Source organism: Galleria mellonella, unplaced genomic scaffold (genome assembly GCF_026898425.1).
Source record: "Galleria mellonella isolate WM207_F2 unplaced genomic scaffold, CSIRO_AGI_GalMel_v1 utg223, whole genome shotgun sequence".
Classification (NCBI taxonomy): domain Eukaryota; kingdom Metazoa; phylum Arthropoda; class Insecta; order Lepidoptera; family Pyralidae; genus Galleria; species Galleria mellonella.
The window spans coordinates 1,129,483-1,148,529 of NW_026442042.1; the positions used below are offsets into that span (position 1 = coordinate 1,129,483).

General features: G+C 31.9%; 1 protein-coding gene across 2 annotated transcripts in view; it reads left to right on the plus strand.

Annotated features, from left to right (window-relative positions):
* The first annotated feature begins 9,247 nt into the window (after positions 1 to 9,247).
* The window catches only part of LOC113517452 (5-hydroxytryptamine receptor), a 45,020-nt gene continuing 35,220 nt past the window's right edge, over positions 9,248 to 19,047 (plus strand). For both annotated transcript variants that reach the window (XM_026902118.3, XM_031912555.2), the window contains exon 1: positions 9,248 to 9,566. The gene's annotated coding sequence lies outside the window, so the exon portion shown is untranslated. The remainder of the gene's footprint in view (positions 9,567 to 19,047) is intronic.

The following is a 19,047-nucleotide window of genomic DNA, read 5'->3' on the forward strand; positions in this document are numbered from 1 at the left end:
AACTCATTTGGTTAATGCTGGCCACTGATAAAATGTTTCACCATTAATAAGAACGAACGATCAGGATATCAGTATAGATAAATTAATCATTTATTTACATTTTATTTCATCAATTACAAAAACAATTTAGGTGAACTAAAACAAAAGGGAGTCTTATCACTAAGTGTTCTCTTTCAGATAACCTTTGGATAAAGGACATTAAGGAAGATATAGCTGACATCAAACAAGATGTGGGGTGGGTATAAAATACATACACATATATATATACTTAGCATACAAGGGAAAACAAATGACGAAGACGAGAAAAAAGAAAAAATATTCAATACATATAAGAAGAGATAGGGGGACTTTACTGAAATTTTAAAGTTTTTGAGAGAATGAATGTACCGAATAGAGGCAAGAAATAAGTTTTACATACCTACAATCTAATTATACGGACAGAAAAGGATTTATAAAGAGAAAAAAGAGGAATGTGTGGGAATTTGAGATGAAAGTTATTAATATTATCCGAGGAGTGGCTATTGACCTCATAGAGTAATAATCTCATATCTTTTAAATAAATCAGTGGGAACACTTCCTATGATATATTTATCCATACCATAAAAGTAGATTCTTATATGCATACACTTAAATAAAAATGAAAAAATGGCGAAACGGTTCAATGAGTTCAATAGTTCGGCAGTGATACGTGATACTACAGGCGATACGGGAATAAATTCTATTGATTGCGAATTTTTTTTATGGATGAAAATGGCATGGTAATCTCGCCTGCGCTATCAGTATACACTGGCGGAGTACCAGTGACAGGTGATACGTGAGGATGAAAAGGCAGGTCAATTAGCCCATCGTGACGAATTCAACGATAAATTAGTCAAAATAGTTTTCAAGGGGAACCGCGTGGAGGTCGATCTGAAAAGGTATATTGATAGCAATGAGGACTAATCTTCCCATTATTAACAAACCCTTCCCCCATTGATTGCGAATTGGCCGTGTGGTCCCAGCATAGAATAGCCCACCCCTTTCTTTCCTGTGGATGTTGTAAGAAGCGATTAAGGGAAGACGAGAGATGGACAGCAGCGTCCCTCTTAAAACATCTCTAAAGCCTAACTGTGGTTGCCAACCCGCCTACCAAGCATAGCAACTACTGGAAAAACTTCCCAAGGAGAGGCTTATGCTCAGCCGTGGACAGTTAAAGGCTGACATGATGATGATGATTGCGAAGATGACTGTAGTTTCTGATGATTATAATTTCCAATATACTAATTATTTACTTCCGCTTTTCAGAAATTGTTTAAAAATAAACTCAAAACAAGAACTTCCTTTCCACATACCTATATTATTCACTCTGTATCGAAATATAATTCCAGTATCGTGAAAAAAGCCGACCAGTTTATCTACCTTACCTTAATACCTTATAATACGTATACAGAAAAATGTTCGCCACAATTTTGAGATTACATCAATAAATCTCTCATGGAATCTCGAGTAAACTTTTTCTTGCATGATTGGTTTACTGGAAAAATGGTTGTTGTTGACAAAGTGCTTAATCCATCATATTGTTATTGAAATCCAAGAAGTATATTTGAAGACGACAGTATACATATTTATCGAATATTTCCATATAAAAAATATTTATTATAATGCCTCATGTAAGTATAAATGATTACGCCTCTCCAGCTAGACTAGTGGCAAATTAATCTCTCGATAAATTAAATACATTTTCGTTACCGCACGTAATATAAGATAGAACACTGGATATTGCTGTCTCTTTCTATATCATACACACAGTAGCGAAAATGATTGTCGATAGCAGATATCGTAGTAGGCAGACGGGTTTGCTACTTGTCTAAGGCTGGCAGACTACGTTGTCGATCTCAACCATATTGTGGTTGCGAATTGATCCTTGCACAATACAAAAACATTTAAAATTAATGAGTAAACGTTATATGTAGAGTATAGTGTTTGTTTATAAAAAGTATGCATTTACAAAAAGATATTTAAGAAGGTTTCTCAAAAGTGTATATATACATACAGTGTCAGTGTTGTACTTATCTCTCTTTCATCTTTTTAGTTTGAAACTTGATACCGTTGTGTGTAGACTTATGGCTATTTATATATGTATTTATATAGTCTGAAAGTACTTTTCCAATATCAAGTCTATATATATTTTAATGTCCACTAAGCTTCATACAATATTTACTCTGTATGTGAATGTACGGACTAAGTAGAAGTACTCAGACATTCAGTTGGGTATAAAAGTAAATGTAAAGTAAGGAGAATAGTTGAGTATTTATATGTGCGCCTTAATAATTCAAAGTATGCGATCGTGGTACACGTAGTATATATTATAGCGTCGCCGAACCGATGTTCAGCGACTTCTCTTCTACGGATCGCTCAGAAAATAGCAAAGGTCGCGTACCTACTTCATTACAGTGAACTCCAACATTTTATAGTACACCGTATGTCAAACTGAATTCGATTTAGTGTATTTCGATCTTTCATTTTGCTAATGGAAGGAACTCTATTTGTGTTTGAATTTTAAGTGATTTAATTATTTCATCAGAGTTCAATCAATTATAGCAAGATAGCTATTAATAGCAAATATTTATACCTACAGTGAAATTGAGGCCATGAGTGAATGTGAAATACGCATATTTGTGTGTCAAATTAAATTTTCGAATAACTTTCCGATGATGGAAAACACCAATAACAAATTCAAATAATCCCCGTGACACAGCTTTTTTACCACGTTGGATACTAATATGCTTGACAAAATGTGGACATGTACAGCATGTTTATTTTATTCATTATTTATTTATTTATTTATTTAACACTTTATTGCACCAACATAACATGATTTGTTAAAACAATTTTCAATACGTATAGTGTAGTACAAAAGGCGGTCTTATTGCTAAGCAATCTCTTCCAGACAACCTTTGGGTAGAAAGGATTAAAGCATAAGTAGGTAGGTGGCGCGTTAAAAAAGATAGATTTGTAAAAAATAATATTTGTGACAGCATTGTCATATACATATACATACATAAATAAACACATACAACCAAACATATACATATATATACATATACATACACATATAAATATATATACATACATATACATATATACGCATAAATACATACAAATATACCATATTAATACACATATATATAACACACATAAAACTGGAAATACGTAGGACTAAGTGATTATAAGGATAGGTAGTGGGCTTTAACTAAGTTTTTAAAAATGGGCAACGATTGAGCGCACCGTATAGGGGTAGGGAGTGAGTTCCACAAACGAACTGCTTGCACGGAAAAGGATTTGGAGTAGAAAGAGGAAGAATGGGTAGGAATTATGAGTTGGAGGTTGTCAGTACTACGTAAAGAATAAGAATTAGAATTGCTCTCTCCAAGAAACATAAAACGTTCTTTTAAATAATGAGGTGTAACTGGATTAAAGAGAATTGAGTAAAGAAGGGAAAGGATGTGCCAGTTACGACGAAGAATAGAGAGCCACTTGAGCCGTGTACGATATTGGGATACATGGTCATATTTGCGAAGTCCAAATATGAACCGTATACATAAATTTTGAAGACGCTCAAGTTTATTTAACTGCTCTTCAGTGACATTTGAATAACAGGAATCGGCGTAGTCAAGGATGGGGAGGAGCAATGTATGAGCAAGCGCAATTTTGGTATCCATAGGAAGAACCTTACGCAACCTGTAAAGGGATCCAGTTGCCGCAAACATCCTCCTGCTAATCTCAGCAATCTGAGGTGACCAGGATAAAGTACTATCAACAAATGCCGAGATTTTTAACGCGGTCGCTGTAGTTTAACTTCATTCCATTAAAAACTACAGAAGGAAGGTCATTCAAAGCCATTCTGGAAATGTAACTAGGGCTACCTATGATTATAACCTGGGTCTTGGTCGGATTTACAGCAAGACCATAGGATTTGCTCCAGACAGATATACGTTCAAGGTCTTCGTTTATTGTATTTACTGCAACAGAAATATTAATAAGAGGAGCCCGGCAGTAAATTTGAAGGTCGTCTGCATAAAGATGGTAGGAAGACCGAAGCTGAGACGTGATATTGTTGATAAATAAGGCAAATAAAAGAGGAGATAAGACGCCACCCTGGGGCACGCCCGCAGATGTACTGCACCAAGATGACAAAGAGTCGTTGATACGAATACGCTGCCGACGTCCAACCAGGTAACTACGAAACCATTCAATTGCCGTTGGAGATATGTTGAGAGAAGTCATCAGTTGCAACAAAATGTCGAAATCGACGGTATTAAAAGCATTACTGAAATCTAATAATGTTAAAACTGTCAGCTCTGAGCTATCCATTCCGAAACGGATATCATCAGAGATCTTTACAAGAGCAGTAGTCGTGCTGTGACCTGCGCGGAAACCAGATTGCAGAGGATTAAGAAGGTTATTTTTGGACAGAAACAAGTTGAGTTGCTGATGTACTAACTTTTCCAGAGCTTTGGAAAGGAAGGGAAGAATGGATATAGGTCGATAATCGGAAAAAACTGTGGGGATATTTTTTTTAGGTAGGGGGATAATAAAGGCTTCTTTCCAGATATGAGGAAAAATACCTGAGGATAATGAATTATTAAAGAGAAAAGTAATAGTTGGCAACAGGATATCGCATGATCATAGCACGACTGATGTTGTCAGTACCCAGAGCATTAGAAGATATTGACAGTAAGCTTCTCTCAACATCACAATCGGACAATTGTCCGAAAACAAAAGGAGTGTAATCAGGAGTTGGAAGCGAAGAAAGATAATACAGTGTTTTTAATTTGTCATTAGGAACAACAATAGAAGAGGAACAAAAATGTCTATTAAGGTTCTCAATATCAATACTAGTGGAACTCTCATTGTGTTTTTTTCCAACTCCTAAAGATTTAAGAAATTTCCAGACTTTTGCTGGATCTCCATTCTCAACAGATTTATGGATGTGGCGACGTTGGGCCTCCCTACACATCTTATTGCAGAGATTTCTGATGCGCACGTAGTTGTCACGATATCTGTCTGGGTCTTTTTTAAATTTAGTTTTAGCATTATTTTTCTTGTTTATGATAGCTCTAATATCCTCAGTGCGCCAGGGCGCAGGCAGATGTCATTATGTACAATACACAACAATTATTACTGAATATTTTAGAAAATGATGTACAAAGTAAATCAATAATAATTAAAAGCTTAACAAAAGTTTGTGATGTCATGACCTTTAACACTGAGAGACTTTCAACCCCGTTTACGTGCACTGCAAGCTGCGCAGTGTGAAAATATATCTTATTATAACATTAAAATTAGAATTAACGAGAACTAAAACCAATATTCTTCCACACGTAGAGCTATTCTTTTATATTTACACTGTACATTCTCGCACAAATTTCTTACTATACTGGTAACGTATCTACCTATCTTCGTAAGTAGCCTTTAGTTGAACTACAGTGACAGTCGAGATTCACTTTTTAATACGAATTCTTTTGAATTCAACGTAAAACCAAGCAGAGAGCTCATTGCAATTTTCTTGGTTCTTCAAATTCATTAATAAATAAACCATGTACACATACATTCACCCATTGTATTATTATATGATGTTTAAAAGTGCATTGATTGATTAATTACATGACTTTTCAGAGTAGACCCCATACATAGGGTGATTAATGATCGTTCGATATAAAAATCTTATCACGAATCGTATTATACACGTCTAGATATAACAAGATAGAATGATACTTTCTAGATGCAATACATAGTTACTGTTCTTGATATATAGTGTATATTCTTCTCTTGAAAATGAGGAACTGATATAATTAGATATGAATCGTTAAGATTATCGTTTCGATTGATCCAAAAGTTAAATATCTCTATGTATGCAGGGCCTTATCTATATATAGGAATAGCCCTATTATACAGTAAATATGTAGCGGTAGGACGTTATAATTATAGGAATGTTACTTATTTATCTTCCAGCTACTGCCAGCAAGTTTATCTGCGTGACTGAGACATATTGATTGACATAGATAAATAGTGGCTTAGAACATGTACGTTACGTGATCTCCGGATATAATACGAGAAATGTACATTTACGTATTACCAATACTCAAGAGATCACCTTAACTATGAAATTAGTAGGCGCGTTTAACTACAGATGGGAAATTATATAATTGTTACGATAAGTCCTAGTTGTTGGGGACACATTAATATATGTATATTTGACACCACTGTGGCAGTACTTTACCATTTGTAGATTATAATAGTTTACAAATCCTATACGGTCCAGGATATAGTGGATAACGTAACGATGTTCTTTACGTTAGAATTTTGATCCATAGAACAAAATATTTGAAAAATTACTCTGCAAAACAGTGGCTTCAATTGAATGTATCTATAAACAACTATGTTTCGTACATTTTTTTTTATTATAACACAGTGGGCAAACGAGCATGCGGCTCACCTCATGGTAAGTGACTACCGCCGCCCATGATTACCCGCAATACCTTAGGCATTGCTGGTATGCTGCTGGCTTTTTGAAAAGGAATATGCACTTTTCTTAAAGATTATGATGTAGCATCGGTTCGGAAATACTGCTGCCTGAAGTTGAGTCCAATAAGTGGTTGTGCGTGGAAGAAAGTGCCTTGAAAAACGCACGGTGGAAGATCGCCACTCATCCAGATGGTTGTGATGGAACTTTAGTTTGTGGCGGGTTGTACAGTGGCAAAAACAACAGCAGATATCAGTTCGAACAATTCTGATAAATTGTCGCTTTAATTGCTCTGGCCATAATATATTGGGTAAAAGACCCACAGAGATGCAACATATCTACGCATTTTGAGTGGGTCGAGGCGGATAGTAAGGCGCTATTCATGGATGATTCATACCTTATTACGATATGTTTCGTAGAAAGTCTACATCTCGATGTCACAAGATTGAAACAGGACCGACTCTACCGACTGAAAAAAGAATCGCGAAAATTGGTTCAAAATTGGTGACGTAATCATACAACCAGTACACAATAACAATAACAATTGTACCAGAGAGAGACTTTGTACAAAAGTCGTTTGCTTGGGCACCCCTGTCTTATTCGTGTTCAACCGTAAAGCAGTTGTATTTGCATGGCTGTGTTTCGATTTGAAGAGTGGGATATGACGTGAATTTACAGGGTACAGAGGAATAACACCTGAGTCCTTAGAAATGGTAAAGCATGGGGAGTATCATGGGCGAAACAGTATACTCTGTAATGTCCATGGTACTGCTTATGTCTATAGGCGACGACTACCACTTTCCATCAGGTGGGCCGTCAGCTTGTTTGCTATTCTAAGTTGTATAAAAAAAACAGTATATCGTAATTCAGTAGAATTGAGAAACTTCTGGTAGTCGTTTAAAAAGTATAGTGTAATTATGAAATGAGTTAGAAAATAGATTCTGCAGGTCTGTTTATTATATGAAATGTGTTGCCTAATAGTTGAAGGGCTACAATCGGAAGCTACATTTTTTACCGGCAATGGGCACAAGTCGGTCAACATCTGTTAACAGGGGCTACAAACTCTTAAGTGGATTAAATGTCTTACAAAGGCGGTTTATTGCTTGTACTACCGGCGACGCTGTCACGAGCATACTCTCTTTGTTCATATACACTTGTCATTGTTTGTTTTTCACTCACTTTATCAATTATTTGGACCCGATCAGGCTTTTGATACAATTATTTCCATTGTGTTTTTACTAAAATAGAGTTCAGTCTGTGGAAACATTATGTATCATACGTACGTATGATAAATAAAAGATTTGCCTCAAAAATACAAAAAAATATTCTACATAAGAATTTTATCGGTTATAACATCATCATTGTTCAGTAACTACTAATTTTTATTTAGGGTCGAAAAAATGCTATTATCTTTTTTTTTATTTATATTTAGATTTTATTTCAAGTGTTTGATGTCTACATTGTTAAAAATAACCCATCCTAATAAATATGCTTATTCAATGTTTTGAAATGATAAAGGCAGCAATTTGTTTGAAAAAATAAGTATAGACTATTATGAGTTACTCAAAGAGATTTTTTTAACCGTAGAACAATACAAATAAAACTATAACAAAACTATATGTAAAGAACAGAATTACATAAAGACGTGAACCATTCAAAATTGCATTGTTGTGAATTTTGAAAGAAATTATATCAAAACGCACCATCATTTTTTTACAATGTCAGTCACACTGACCTTAACGCACTCTTGTTTATATCTCTATATAAAGAATTTATTGAAAGACTCATATTTGGAGTTATAGGTTGTTATTATCTGGAATTTAAATTATTGTCTAGAGACTTGTCTTTAACAATTCACTTATTTCGAAAACAGGGACAGTAAACAAGATTACAGTATCGTATGTATGTTTTATACTATCATATCATGTGAGGTCATTCCTACGATAGTGTAAAAGGGAAATTTCTGTGGTTTGAGAATTTTTAAATACTTTACTTTTCGTTTATTGCTATATGGTGTGTATATAAAACTAGCAGATCTAATTTTATGTATATCACATTAGCATCTTTTTAGGAGTATTCTACCAGTAAATTTGACCATTTGTTTTCCAATAATATGACTTGAAAAGCTCCCTACTATTTTGAATTGCCCATTCCAAATATGGGAGAGAGGCTTGAAATTTTTTGTCAAATCATCCTTCTTTGGAAAAATGTTTCAAGTCACTTCTAAAAAAATTCTTAAAACTTTGCTCCCACCTGTATAATATGTGTCATATACTTAATTTCAATTAGTTCGGGATATTGAAACTAACTTAGTAAAATCAATTTACAAGTTAATATTAAAAGTTAGTTTCGTGTTGCAAATTTGGCTTTATAAAACAAAATTTGTTATTCTCACTTATATATAAAGTAGAAACAAATCTGAACAACGAAAAGTTATTTGTTTATACTTTCTTCAAGCATTTGCGCTCGTATCGGGAAAAATTGACAGTATTGGCATATTACATGTAAATTCCAATAAAGCAATTCAAACAATATTGAATTATAACGGGATTATCGAAATACCCGAGTCTAGCCGAATATTGAATTTCATATTTATGCTGACCGAGCTCCAGGCGTTGCAATACGATGAACGGTCGTGAGGGTTTCGGGGTTTTCTGGCGTGACGTCAGAGGAGGCGTAGCGGGCGTATCTCGGGTTGCGCAGGGGATGGAGGTGCGCGCCGCCGCCGCCGTCACTTTACACCAACACCCCGGGCGTTCGGCTCTTGGACTATAGGTCTTTACTATCTGTTGCGCGCCAAGCGCGGCAGAGGCGACGCGCGCCACACCACCGCCGCCCGCCCTACTCGTGAACACTCGCCGTAAACAAATCAGTACGCGACCGGCGCGGAAGAAAACCATACGGTCTCCAGTGCATGCATTGTGAATAGTTTTGAGTGACAGTTAACAATATAGTACGCCGGCGGAGGTAAATGGACCCACGGCCACGGATTGTAGTACTGTCGTAGCGCCGTAGACAAACTTGCCCACCGAGCAATGCATCCAGACATCGCATAACTTAGGTATGTCTAATACTTATTACGTTATTTTGCAGTATGATTACTTGCCTCCAACTAAATATCCACGTATTCATTTAGTTTTATTTAAAAATTTTTAGTTGTTATTTCTTATTTAATAGTATTTATTTATCACATTTTTTTTTTGTTTATTTTTAACATAAGTTTTAGTCATAGTTTTTAAACTTAGCTAAAGAAATTTAAAAGATCTTAGTAAAGTCTGCTGAAATGAAATTTATAGGAATAACAAATTATTTGTATGTAGTTAAAACAAAAAAAGTATTAAGAAAAAACTAAATAATATTTACAAAATTAATATTATTAGCAAGAGAAATTCTTTCAATAAAAAAAAAATAGAATGTTTAAAAGTGGTTCAGAATTTACGAAAATATATCGCGTAAAAATAGAGTTGGATTGAGAACCTTCTCCGTGTGAAGTGACTTGAATATAAACAATACACTAATTATAAACCAGACATAGAGACAAAAAGGGAGGCCACGTTTTATTAGCATTTATTCGCAAAATTAGAATAAATTGTCCCAGTTTAGCGCCTTAATGAATTGTATTTTAGTACCTAGTTTCATTGTAATAGAATTTATGTTTTTTTTTTTTTCATGTAATATTTTAGCTGTATTTCAATCTTATTGTTGTTTTCTGTGGCTTTAAACACGTTGTCTCTTTTCTGTTTGTGGGAATTTCAAGAATTCTCTTTTTAGAGCACACTTATGTTACCTATGCATGTAACTCTAGTGATTAATTTTATGCTTCAAGACCCGCTGGTTAAGCCTGTACTCGTACATTGTTTCTTATGGGTAATATTTTTAATGAATTATGTAATCGACTGTATAATTCAGATATTGCGCTGTTTTTCTCAGTTTATTAGATAAATGTATTATAATCTATATAATTAAAGTTCTATTAGGTATAAGGCCGTCACTATTTATTTTATAAATTTATAGATTAATATATATATATATATATATATACGTATTTTATAATATAATAAGCTCTATAATATAAAATCCAAACGTAACTTTTTTACGAAACTCGTCTACATGGATCTGCATTCTGCTGTATTTGTATTTGGAGCCAAGGAATACAATAATAGGAAATTAAAATTTATATATTAATAGATAAGGTATTTTTGATTAAAACATTAAGTTTTAATATAGCGACGTTTTGTGTCTACCTAACAAGAAAAAACATGAGTAGATCCTCGAATTTGTCCCCAAGGTATAGTTCACACGATGCGTTCGCGAAGTTGACAATTGACTTTCCTATTTAGAGTAGATGCTTATGTACATTGGAATACCTCCAGATGGGACTACAACATGTCACCTACTTTATTTTCTTTAATTCCCTTTTTGTAAACTTACGAAATATTGAAGGGAGTGATCTATCAGCGAAACTGAACATTTTTACTATAGATAAATGCGTCGAAAGAAGACAGTAAATTTTGAGCTTTTTGTATTAATATAGCCCCTTCAAAGTTAGTAGGAGAGACTCATTTGTATCATTAAATACATTCATATTTATTGTTGTAATTTATGATTTACAAAATTTCTATCCCATTAATGTAAATTCTTAGTTTTACGTGATTTAATTACATTCTATATATAAACAGCTATTATATTTACAATTTATGTAAATAGGCAGTAGCATTTATAAAAATCGTAGTAATTCCATCGAGTAATTTTCCTTATTGTTTGCCATTACGTGAAAGGTTCGCTTTTCCATCGTTCGTGTTTATATCCTACTAATATTCTAAATGTGGATGTTCTCAAGATGTTCAGTTATTTGGAGGATTGTAATCACGGCTGAACGGATTTGAATGGAATTTGGTACACAGACAGACGGACCGTACAATGGGGCAATTTAGTCAGTTTTAGTTAGTTAATAATATTTTAAAATGCTTAAGGATGCGTTTTGAAATAGAACAAATTTTTAGCATACAATTATAAAATAATAAATTATAGGTATAAAAAATAAGTATAGTAATACATTAATATATATATACACATTCTTCATAATTAAGACTATAAAAAAGTTTTTTTCAGATAAGAAAAGAATTTTCGACTGACAGTGTTATGAGGTAATAAACATAAAAAATTACAACAGAATGGAGAATCTCATTCTTTTTGAAATCGGCGAAAAAAAAATGTGTATCCTTCGATGGTATATCAGAAGTATCTTGTTTTCAACTAATACAACATATTTGAAACTATTAGAAGGCTAAGAACGAACTTTTTATTCAAATGGTGTAATATGCATGCACTCGCGTCGTATTTATCTCTAATGTTGTCGCAATAGAAAGCGACACGCTTCTTAGATTAGTGTCTATCGATTTGATATGACTACTATTATTAATTTAATTAAAGATCATGTAGTAATACTAGTAGTCTAAAGTTTAGAAAAAAATCTTATAATTTCATCACATTGTCTATCCTTTGAAAGCTATATAAGTATACACTTACTGGTTTACCAAAGTTATATATACCTATACAGGGTACGATTAGACCTAAACATAATACATACATATATGTACAGAATTATAATATTCTGTATAAATAAAATAAATAAATAAGTCTTATCTACTAAAACTCACGGCTATTACATTCTATAAAATTGTGTTTTTTATTTACATATTTATATATATATATATATTTTTTATACAACTTAGAATGGCAAACAAGCTGACGGCCCACCTGATGGAAAGTGGTAACCGTCGCCTATAAACATGAGCAGTACCATGGACATAACAGAATATACTGTTTCGCCCATAGTACCCCCCATGCGTTGAAAATTTTATTACATTAGATAGAAATAAATACAATAAATAATTTATGTTTAGTACTACTTTTTAGATAAGATACTTGAAATTCTAGAAAGAAAAAGGTTTTGATAACACATCATGTACTTAGTATTTTCGTTTTAGCCCTAGAGAAATTTTCTCTATGGTACTAGCACACAGATACATTAAAAGCAGTAGGTACTTATTATATTGTGTGACGTACATGGTTTTGTTTATGTCAGCAAACGGTTACCGTTTTCCATTACGTGTGACATCAGTTTGTTTGCTATTCCTAACAGTATAAAAGGTTTTGTACAGAATCGTTACCTTGAACTAATGTAGACACTACCTAAATCTTCATGGGTATGTATGGATGTACATAACTATAAAATTTAGAAAAAAATATTGGCTAAATTAGAAACTTTAATATTTATGCATAGAAAAATATAATTATAGAATAAATTGCAGAAAAGTGTTTGAACATAAACAAATATACGCATAACCGAGACATATTGATTGATCGGGGTAAAAAGTAGCTTATATTTTTCTCTAGATATGCCATTAACTACTTATCTGTTCATCAAAATTTATGAACGTTGGTTGAGGAAGCACTAAAGCAACAAACTCATTTTAAACGTTTATTTGTTGTTGTTTTAATAAGCTTTTAAAAATATTAGTAAGAAAGTAAGAATTTCCTAGTCGGTTACAAATTGGAATTGGTAGGTACTTTAATTCTGTAATACTGTTGATTCGTAGTGCCATTAAAACTTTCACGTTTGATTTAGATCACAGAACCCACGTCAAATAGTAGCAGCTTGAAAATGGCACATGTTCTCTGTTTAATATGAAGAAATTAATCACAAAGTTAAAATAGTTTTATTTATCAGCATATTTTCTCTGCTCTGTGTGTACGAAATGAAACAAAATATTAATTTGACTCTCGATATCTACTCACTATTCAGAATTAGTATCTCACTTTTATCTTCAATATAAATCGAGAAATTGAATGACAGATCAAAGAACGGTAGAAACTAGAAATATTAAATACCAAAGGTACTTTAAAGTATAGTTATAGCTATATTTGCGACTTTGCTCGATTGGAATATTTTAAATGAAAGGGATGTATAAGTAGCCTATGTCATTTTCCATATTAATACTATATGTTTGTCAAATTACATGACGATTTATTTAAACTATTAATTTTCCAAGAGGCATTTATACTGAACAACGAGCTCATAGCCATTTATTATAATGATTTATTTATCTAAGCTTGATATTTAATAAAAATCTATATAAAACTACTTTTTTGTTTATATAAATTTTGTTGATTTATTAAATGATATTGCTTCCATTTTTTTAGTTTTGCGTAGGCAGATTTCAATCTCATTACTCTAAAGTATCGACACATAAATACTCACCGTAAAGAAATAAAAATGTCATCTACGTAATTTCAAAAAAGATGCAATAAATTAACGAGATATATTATTCAATGACAAACGCACAAATGTTTATGTTATGATGATGAATCCTATTAAATTTATTTGATAAATAAAGCTATTTGTAAATAGTTATTTTGGGACTAAGGTAATTTAAGATGTAGTCGTAGAGGCCGATAGGGAATTTTGTGATTACATTATAACTCGAATGATTTGGGTTGACGTTGCGAAAAATGGTAACATTTTAGAACACATTACTGTATCAAATGTTGTTTGATGCCGTAGAAAAATGAGTAATTAAATACAATTTTAATAAATAGAAATGTCTTATGAGTGTGAAATAATCACAAACTATTTATAAGTAGTATCTATCAATATGATCCGTATTTAATAGTCATTATTTTTACAATTCAGTGGTTGCATTTTAGTCAAATTTTGGATACTTTTTGACACTAGAAGTTACATCTAGAAAAAATGTAGTGAAATATTATTCCATTTATAAACTCGAAGTACCTATTTATATGTATGTAAATATGTAATATGAAATGTGGAACAGAATATTGTCACAAATTACATTAAAACTGAGATTTCATTATATAATTTCATGTAGTGAACAACATGCAAATTGTTGTAGCGTGGAACAGGCGTATAATACAATTTACAACGATTAATGATCTCGTGTTTACATGGACAAGTTTCATGTTACCATCATAAACACGTCATTCTAACTTATAGATAGGTTCATATATATTATACAAGTACTTAAATAGGTACTTATTTATAACTGTTTGTCCTGCGCGAAACTTGTTTTTCCTGATGTTTTGCACCCAAAATGAACCCGACAGCTAGATTTCAATTTTATAGTATGTTTTCAATTTTGTAGGTTAAGTTCCCCATGTGATAGAGCAAGATTTTTTTTGTCCCCATGATGTTGTTAATGGAGAAAGAGATTGTTAGTAGTGGGATTTAATAGCCCCATTGCTAGCAATAAACTCTATCAGGTCGACCTGTACGTGGTTCCCCCTGAAAACTGTTGTGATTTATATACTATTGAATTAGTCACGATAGGCTAACTGACCTACTTTTGTATCCTCACCAATCATCTCTCACTGGTGCCCCGTCCGTGTATACCGTTAGAGCAGGTAGGGTTAGCATTCTATTATTATCCATTAAAAATAAATCTTCAAGCATTTCCCTTTGGAACAATTTTGGTTAATTCTTGTAGAATTCGTCGCGTTAACTGACCTGCCTTCATCCTCACCTAACATATTTCACTAGTGCCTAGCCAGCGTATATCAATAGTGTAGGTGGGGTTGTTATTCCATTTCCACTTTTACCCAGTAAAAAATCCTAAAAGACGAATAAGCATGGTAGACTAATATATACAAAAGTAGAAATCTTATACCAAGCTTCCGGTTAGCGTTATCTTCCTTTTACTAAGAGACGTACGTGCATAACAGTGCGGCAGTAATCGGTTAATGTGATTGTGCACGTAAGATCAAATAGTTTTTGTGATTTGTATATTATCATGATATTTACTTATATATACTTAGACAAGTATATAGAATTCCTTTATACACATACTACATAAAAGACGCGGACTATGTGTGGACACATTATAATGTAAATTTCTAACTTGTACCTAGTATCTAGCCCATTATTTGCATGTGGAATTTGCGTATGTATCTTATTAATACTCGTTTTATAAAGAGGAATTTATCAATTTGCCTGTAACGTTTTGTATTTAGAATATCTTCTGCAACTCTGTACGTACGGGTAGATAGAGTACGGGAATAATACTCTGTTGATTACATATTATTTTCTCAAAATGAAAGCTGATATTTTTGCAGATGCATTATCTTAATTTATTTTGTGAACATCGTTAAATGTTATACTATTTTATTTTTTAAATATTTTGGTTAAATATTGGTGATGCTATGGAGAGAGCTATGCTCAGTTTCTTTGCGTGATAGAATCCGAAACGAGGATATCCGCAAAAGGACAAAAGTAAAATATTATTTTTCTTCAACAGTTTGTGTTTAGTTCCAACAAGTGTTCCACAACAGTTTTCCCTCTATAGAAATATGGGACACTGAACTAAAATGAAATATAAAAAAATATGTTTTTCGTTTGCTGATTTTCGAATAATGAACGAGTCTGTTCAGATTTATAAGGGAATGAATGAGCAAATCGGTCGAGGGCGCCCTCCATAAACGTACATAGACCGTATCGGTGATATGTTGAAAAGAGGATAATTAAAAGTGCCTACCACGAATTCGACGAGTGATATATAAAAGGATATATCTACTCATCGATAAATACGAAGGACACAAATATGTTTGGATAGGATGAGAGATGCAATTTGTAATTAATTCCTACCCTTAAAATACTTGTATATGAAAAAAATTAATGAACATACCTTTGTGTGTAAATATTGTGATGATTTTCAAGCATATTAATCATTCTGTAATCCGTTATGCATCATTGGTTAAAAAAATATCAAAATATGTTTAAATTTAGTAACGATATCACGTAACATACGCAAATAAATACAAACGAATTTAAAACGTTTTCTTTTTAGTCACTTAAAAAGTAATATAAACCTAAAAAAAAAACCTTAAAGCCAGTAAGACTAGCGAATATTTTTTCAGTTGATTTCATTTGAAAAGCTTTACAAATTTAATATGTATAAAGACACTATTCAAAGGAAATAGCAAAAATAAATCCACACAAACAAAGTTAATAGCTCATTCTAATCCAATGGCTGGCATCGTTTATTTGAAATAGATATATTATAGTGTAAATGTTAATAAAGAAATTTTTTATCGATAATATCTGTTCTTAGGTTTGATGAATAGGAATAAAATGATAGCCAGTATCATTACTTGCATGATACAGAATTCGTTGTATAACTTTAGTACATAAACTGAATATGATGAAACATTCGTTTTATTTATAGACTTTGATCTCGCCTCACTTGAATTTTTAATGGGGGGAGTTGAGCATGTTACGCACAACGACACCTATTTTTAGTAGACATTTAACACGAAATAACATGATTTAAATTTTTTATTTGAAATTTGTAAGGGTAAGCAAGCTAAAGACCAATGAAAATCGTCGCTTACATATATAGCGCTTTGAGTATTTTTATTTTGTCAACATTAATTTAACTTTGATACAAGTTGTAGCTGTAGAACAATGAAACCAATGCACGTCACGTAAACTATATATTTGAATTAACAAAAAAAGGTGTTCAAAAAAATTTATATCATTTACGGTCAATGTTATATTTCTCTTCTATGATGCAAAAAATTTAACATGTTAATTACATAACATTGACTCCTTCAAGAAATGAGCATATTCCCTTCCAAAAAGTCGGCAGCACACCTGCCAGCTTTTTGAGAAGGAAAATACACACACGCTATACGGACATCTACTCAGAAAACATTCGAACATAACCGGCAGAAGCAAAAACTTTTCAATACATTTTAATACAATATTTTGTATCTTTCATGACGATCTCACCATGTTAACACAAATCATACATCTGACGTGATGTGTAACTTCATATTGAGAGTGAAATAACCAAGAGACATGTTAAGAATTGTCTGTTTGGAGTTCGACAATATTGTGAACGTTCCACGTTAGAACTTCTTTTATGTCATAATACGTTTTGAATGACGGTGCGTGCGATACTTTTTTCCTAAATGTATTCCAACACTTTCGTATAAAGTTTTGGTGACGTGGCAGAACACGTTCATATTTCGTGACGTATAAACAAGAATAAAGAATGACTATGACATCAAAGAGAAACAATGCGTTGCAATTTTTGTTGTTTCATTGTCCGTTAATAGACATGGAATGATATTATGTATTGTGTTATTTGTTATCTGTTAAGAGTAAAGTTTCAAATAAAGTATTGCAATTAAAGTTTTCATGGCATTTTATATCGGTACATTTTATTTATATAAATGCAAAGTTTCAATACATTAGACTTCATTGAAGACAACTGAATACAAAATATTTGATATTTTTAAATTTTATTATTATAATTTTGTAAATAGTAAACAATATTTGCAAATATTATATATACATGGTAGTTGGTGATTAAAATATACTACAAACAACGTATACTCAAAAATTATTTAGGTATTCTACTATGTCATAATACGAATTTAAGTAATTTTGCCTCTTATTTACATTTATTAACAACAAAGCAGTGCCTTAATGTGAAAAATTAGATGGAAATCTTCGTGGCTGGAAACTATTTATAAAAATAACGAGTCATGCTTCAAACATATAATATAAAAGAAACATGTCACATAATTTCCATGAATAGTATTCTGTAGGTATACTCGCATAATTATTTTGAATAATTATGATATTTCATGTACAAAAGTAACGCAGTATGACGGTCTTTGCTCGATAGAGAATTTTAAACTAAATCGTTCACCACACGTCTATTTCGCGTTAATACCTGCGAATTAGCTTAATGTATCTATATTTATTAAATTTATAATATTCATCTAATATGAAGTACAACAACTATTTAATTTGAGTAATTTATAAATAAATAGTAAGTTTTAACTTAATTTATAATCTAGTAATGTGTAGTTTCAATTAGAAATTTATATTCAAAATGAATATATGTTAATATATTGACTTCAATCACAAAATGAAAAGTTTTTATAGAATAGCGTGCTATTGTATCTAAATCTAAAAGATTACCTAATAAATAAGATATTAATAATATAATAAGTAAACACACTAGAAAAATATGTTATTATTTCTTAATAACTTAACTGTCTTCAGTATAAATGAATCTATTAAAATTCATCTTATACAAATTTCCTTTGTGTATTTACAAAGCATTTACTATGTAATCTTCTAAATATAATTATTGAAATGAATTAAAACTTGGAAAACAGATGATATATTTAATAGTTATTACGTGCTTGGGACCTCTATGACGCTGACTAAGTTCATTATAATTTTCTTTGATAAATATAATTTTAATACTTTATTTTTAAACCTATACACTTGTAAAATTCTAACTTTTCGAAGCCTAATTGAATTTATTATTTTCTTTTGTTATTTGATAATTAAATGCTTTATTTTTAAAATAAATTTTTAGATAATTATTTTCTTAGATTAACTTGAAATAAGTCCTATGAATAGGCTGTCAACTAATCTAATACAATAATATTTTAAATTAGCTTCATAAATGTTTTAATTCAATCATTTGGAATTTTCATTTAAT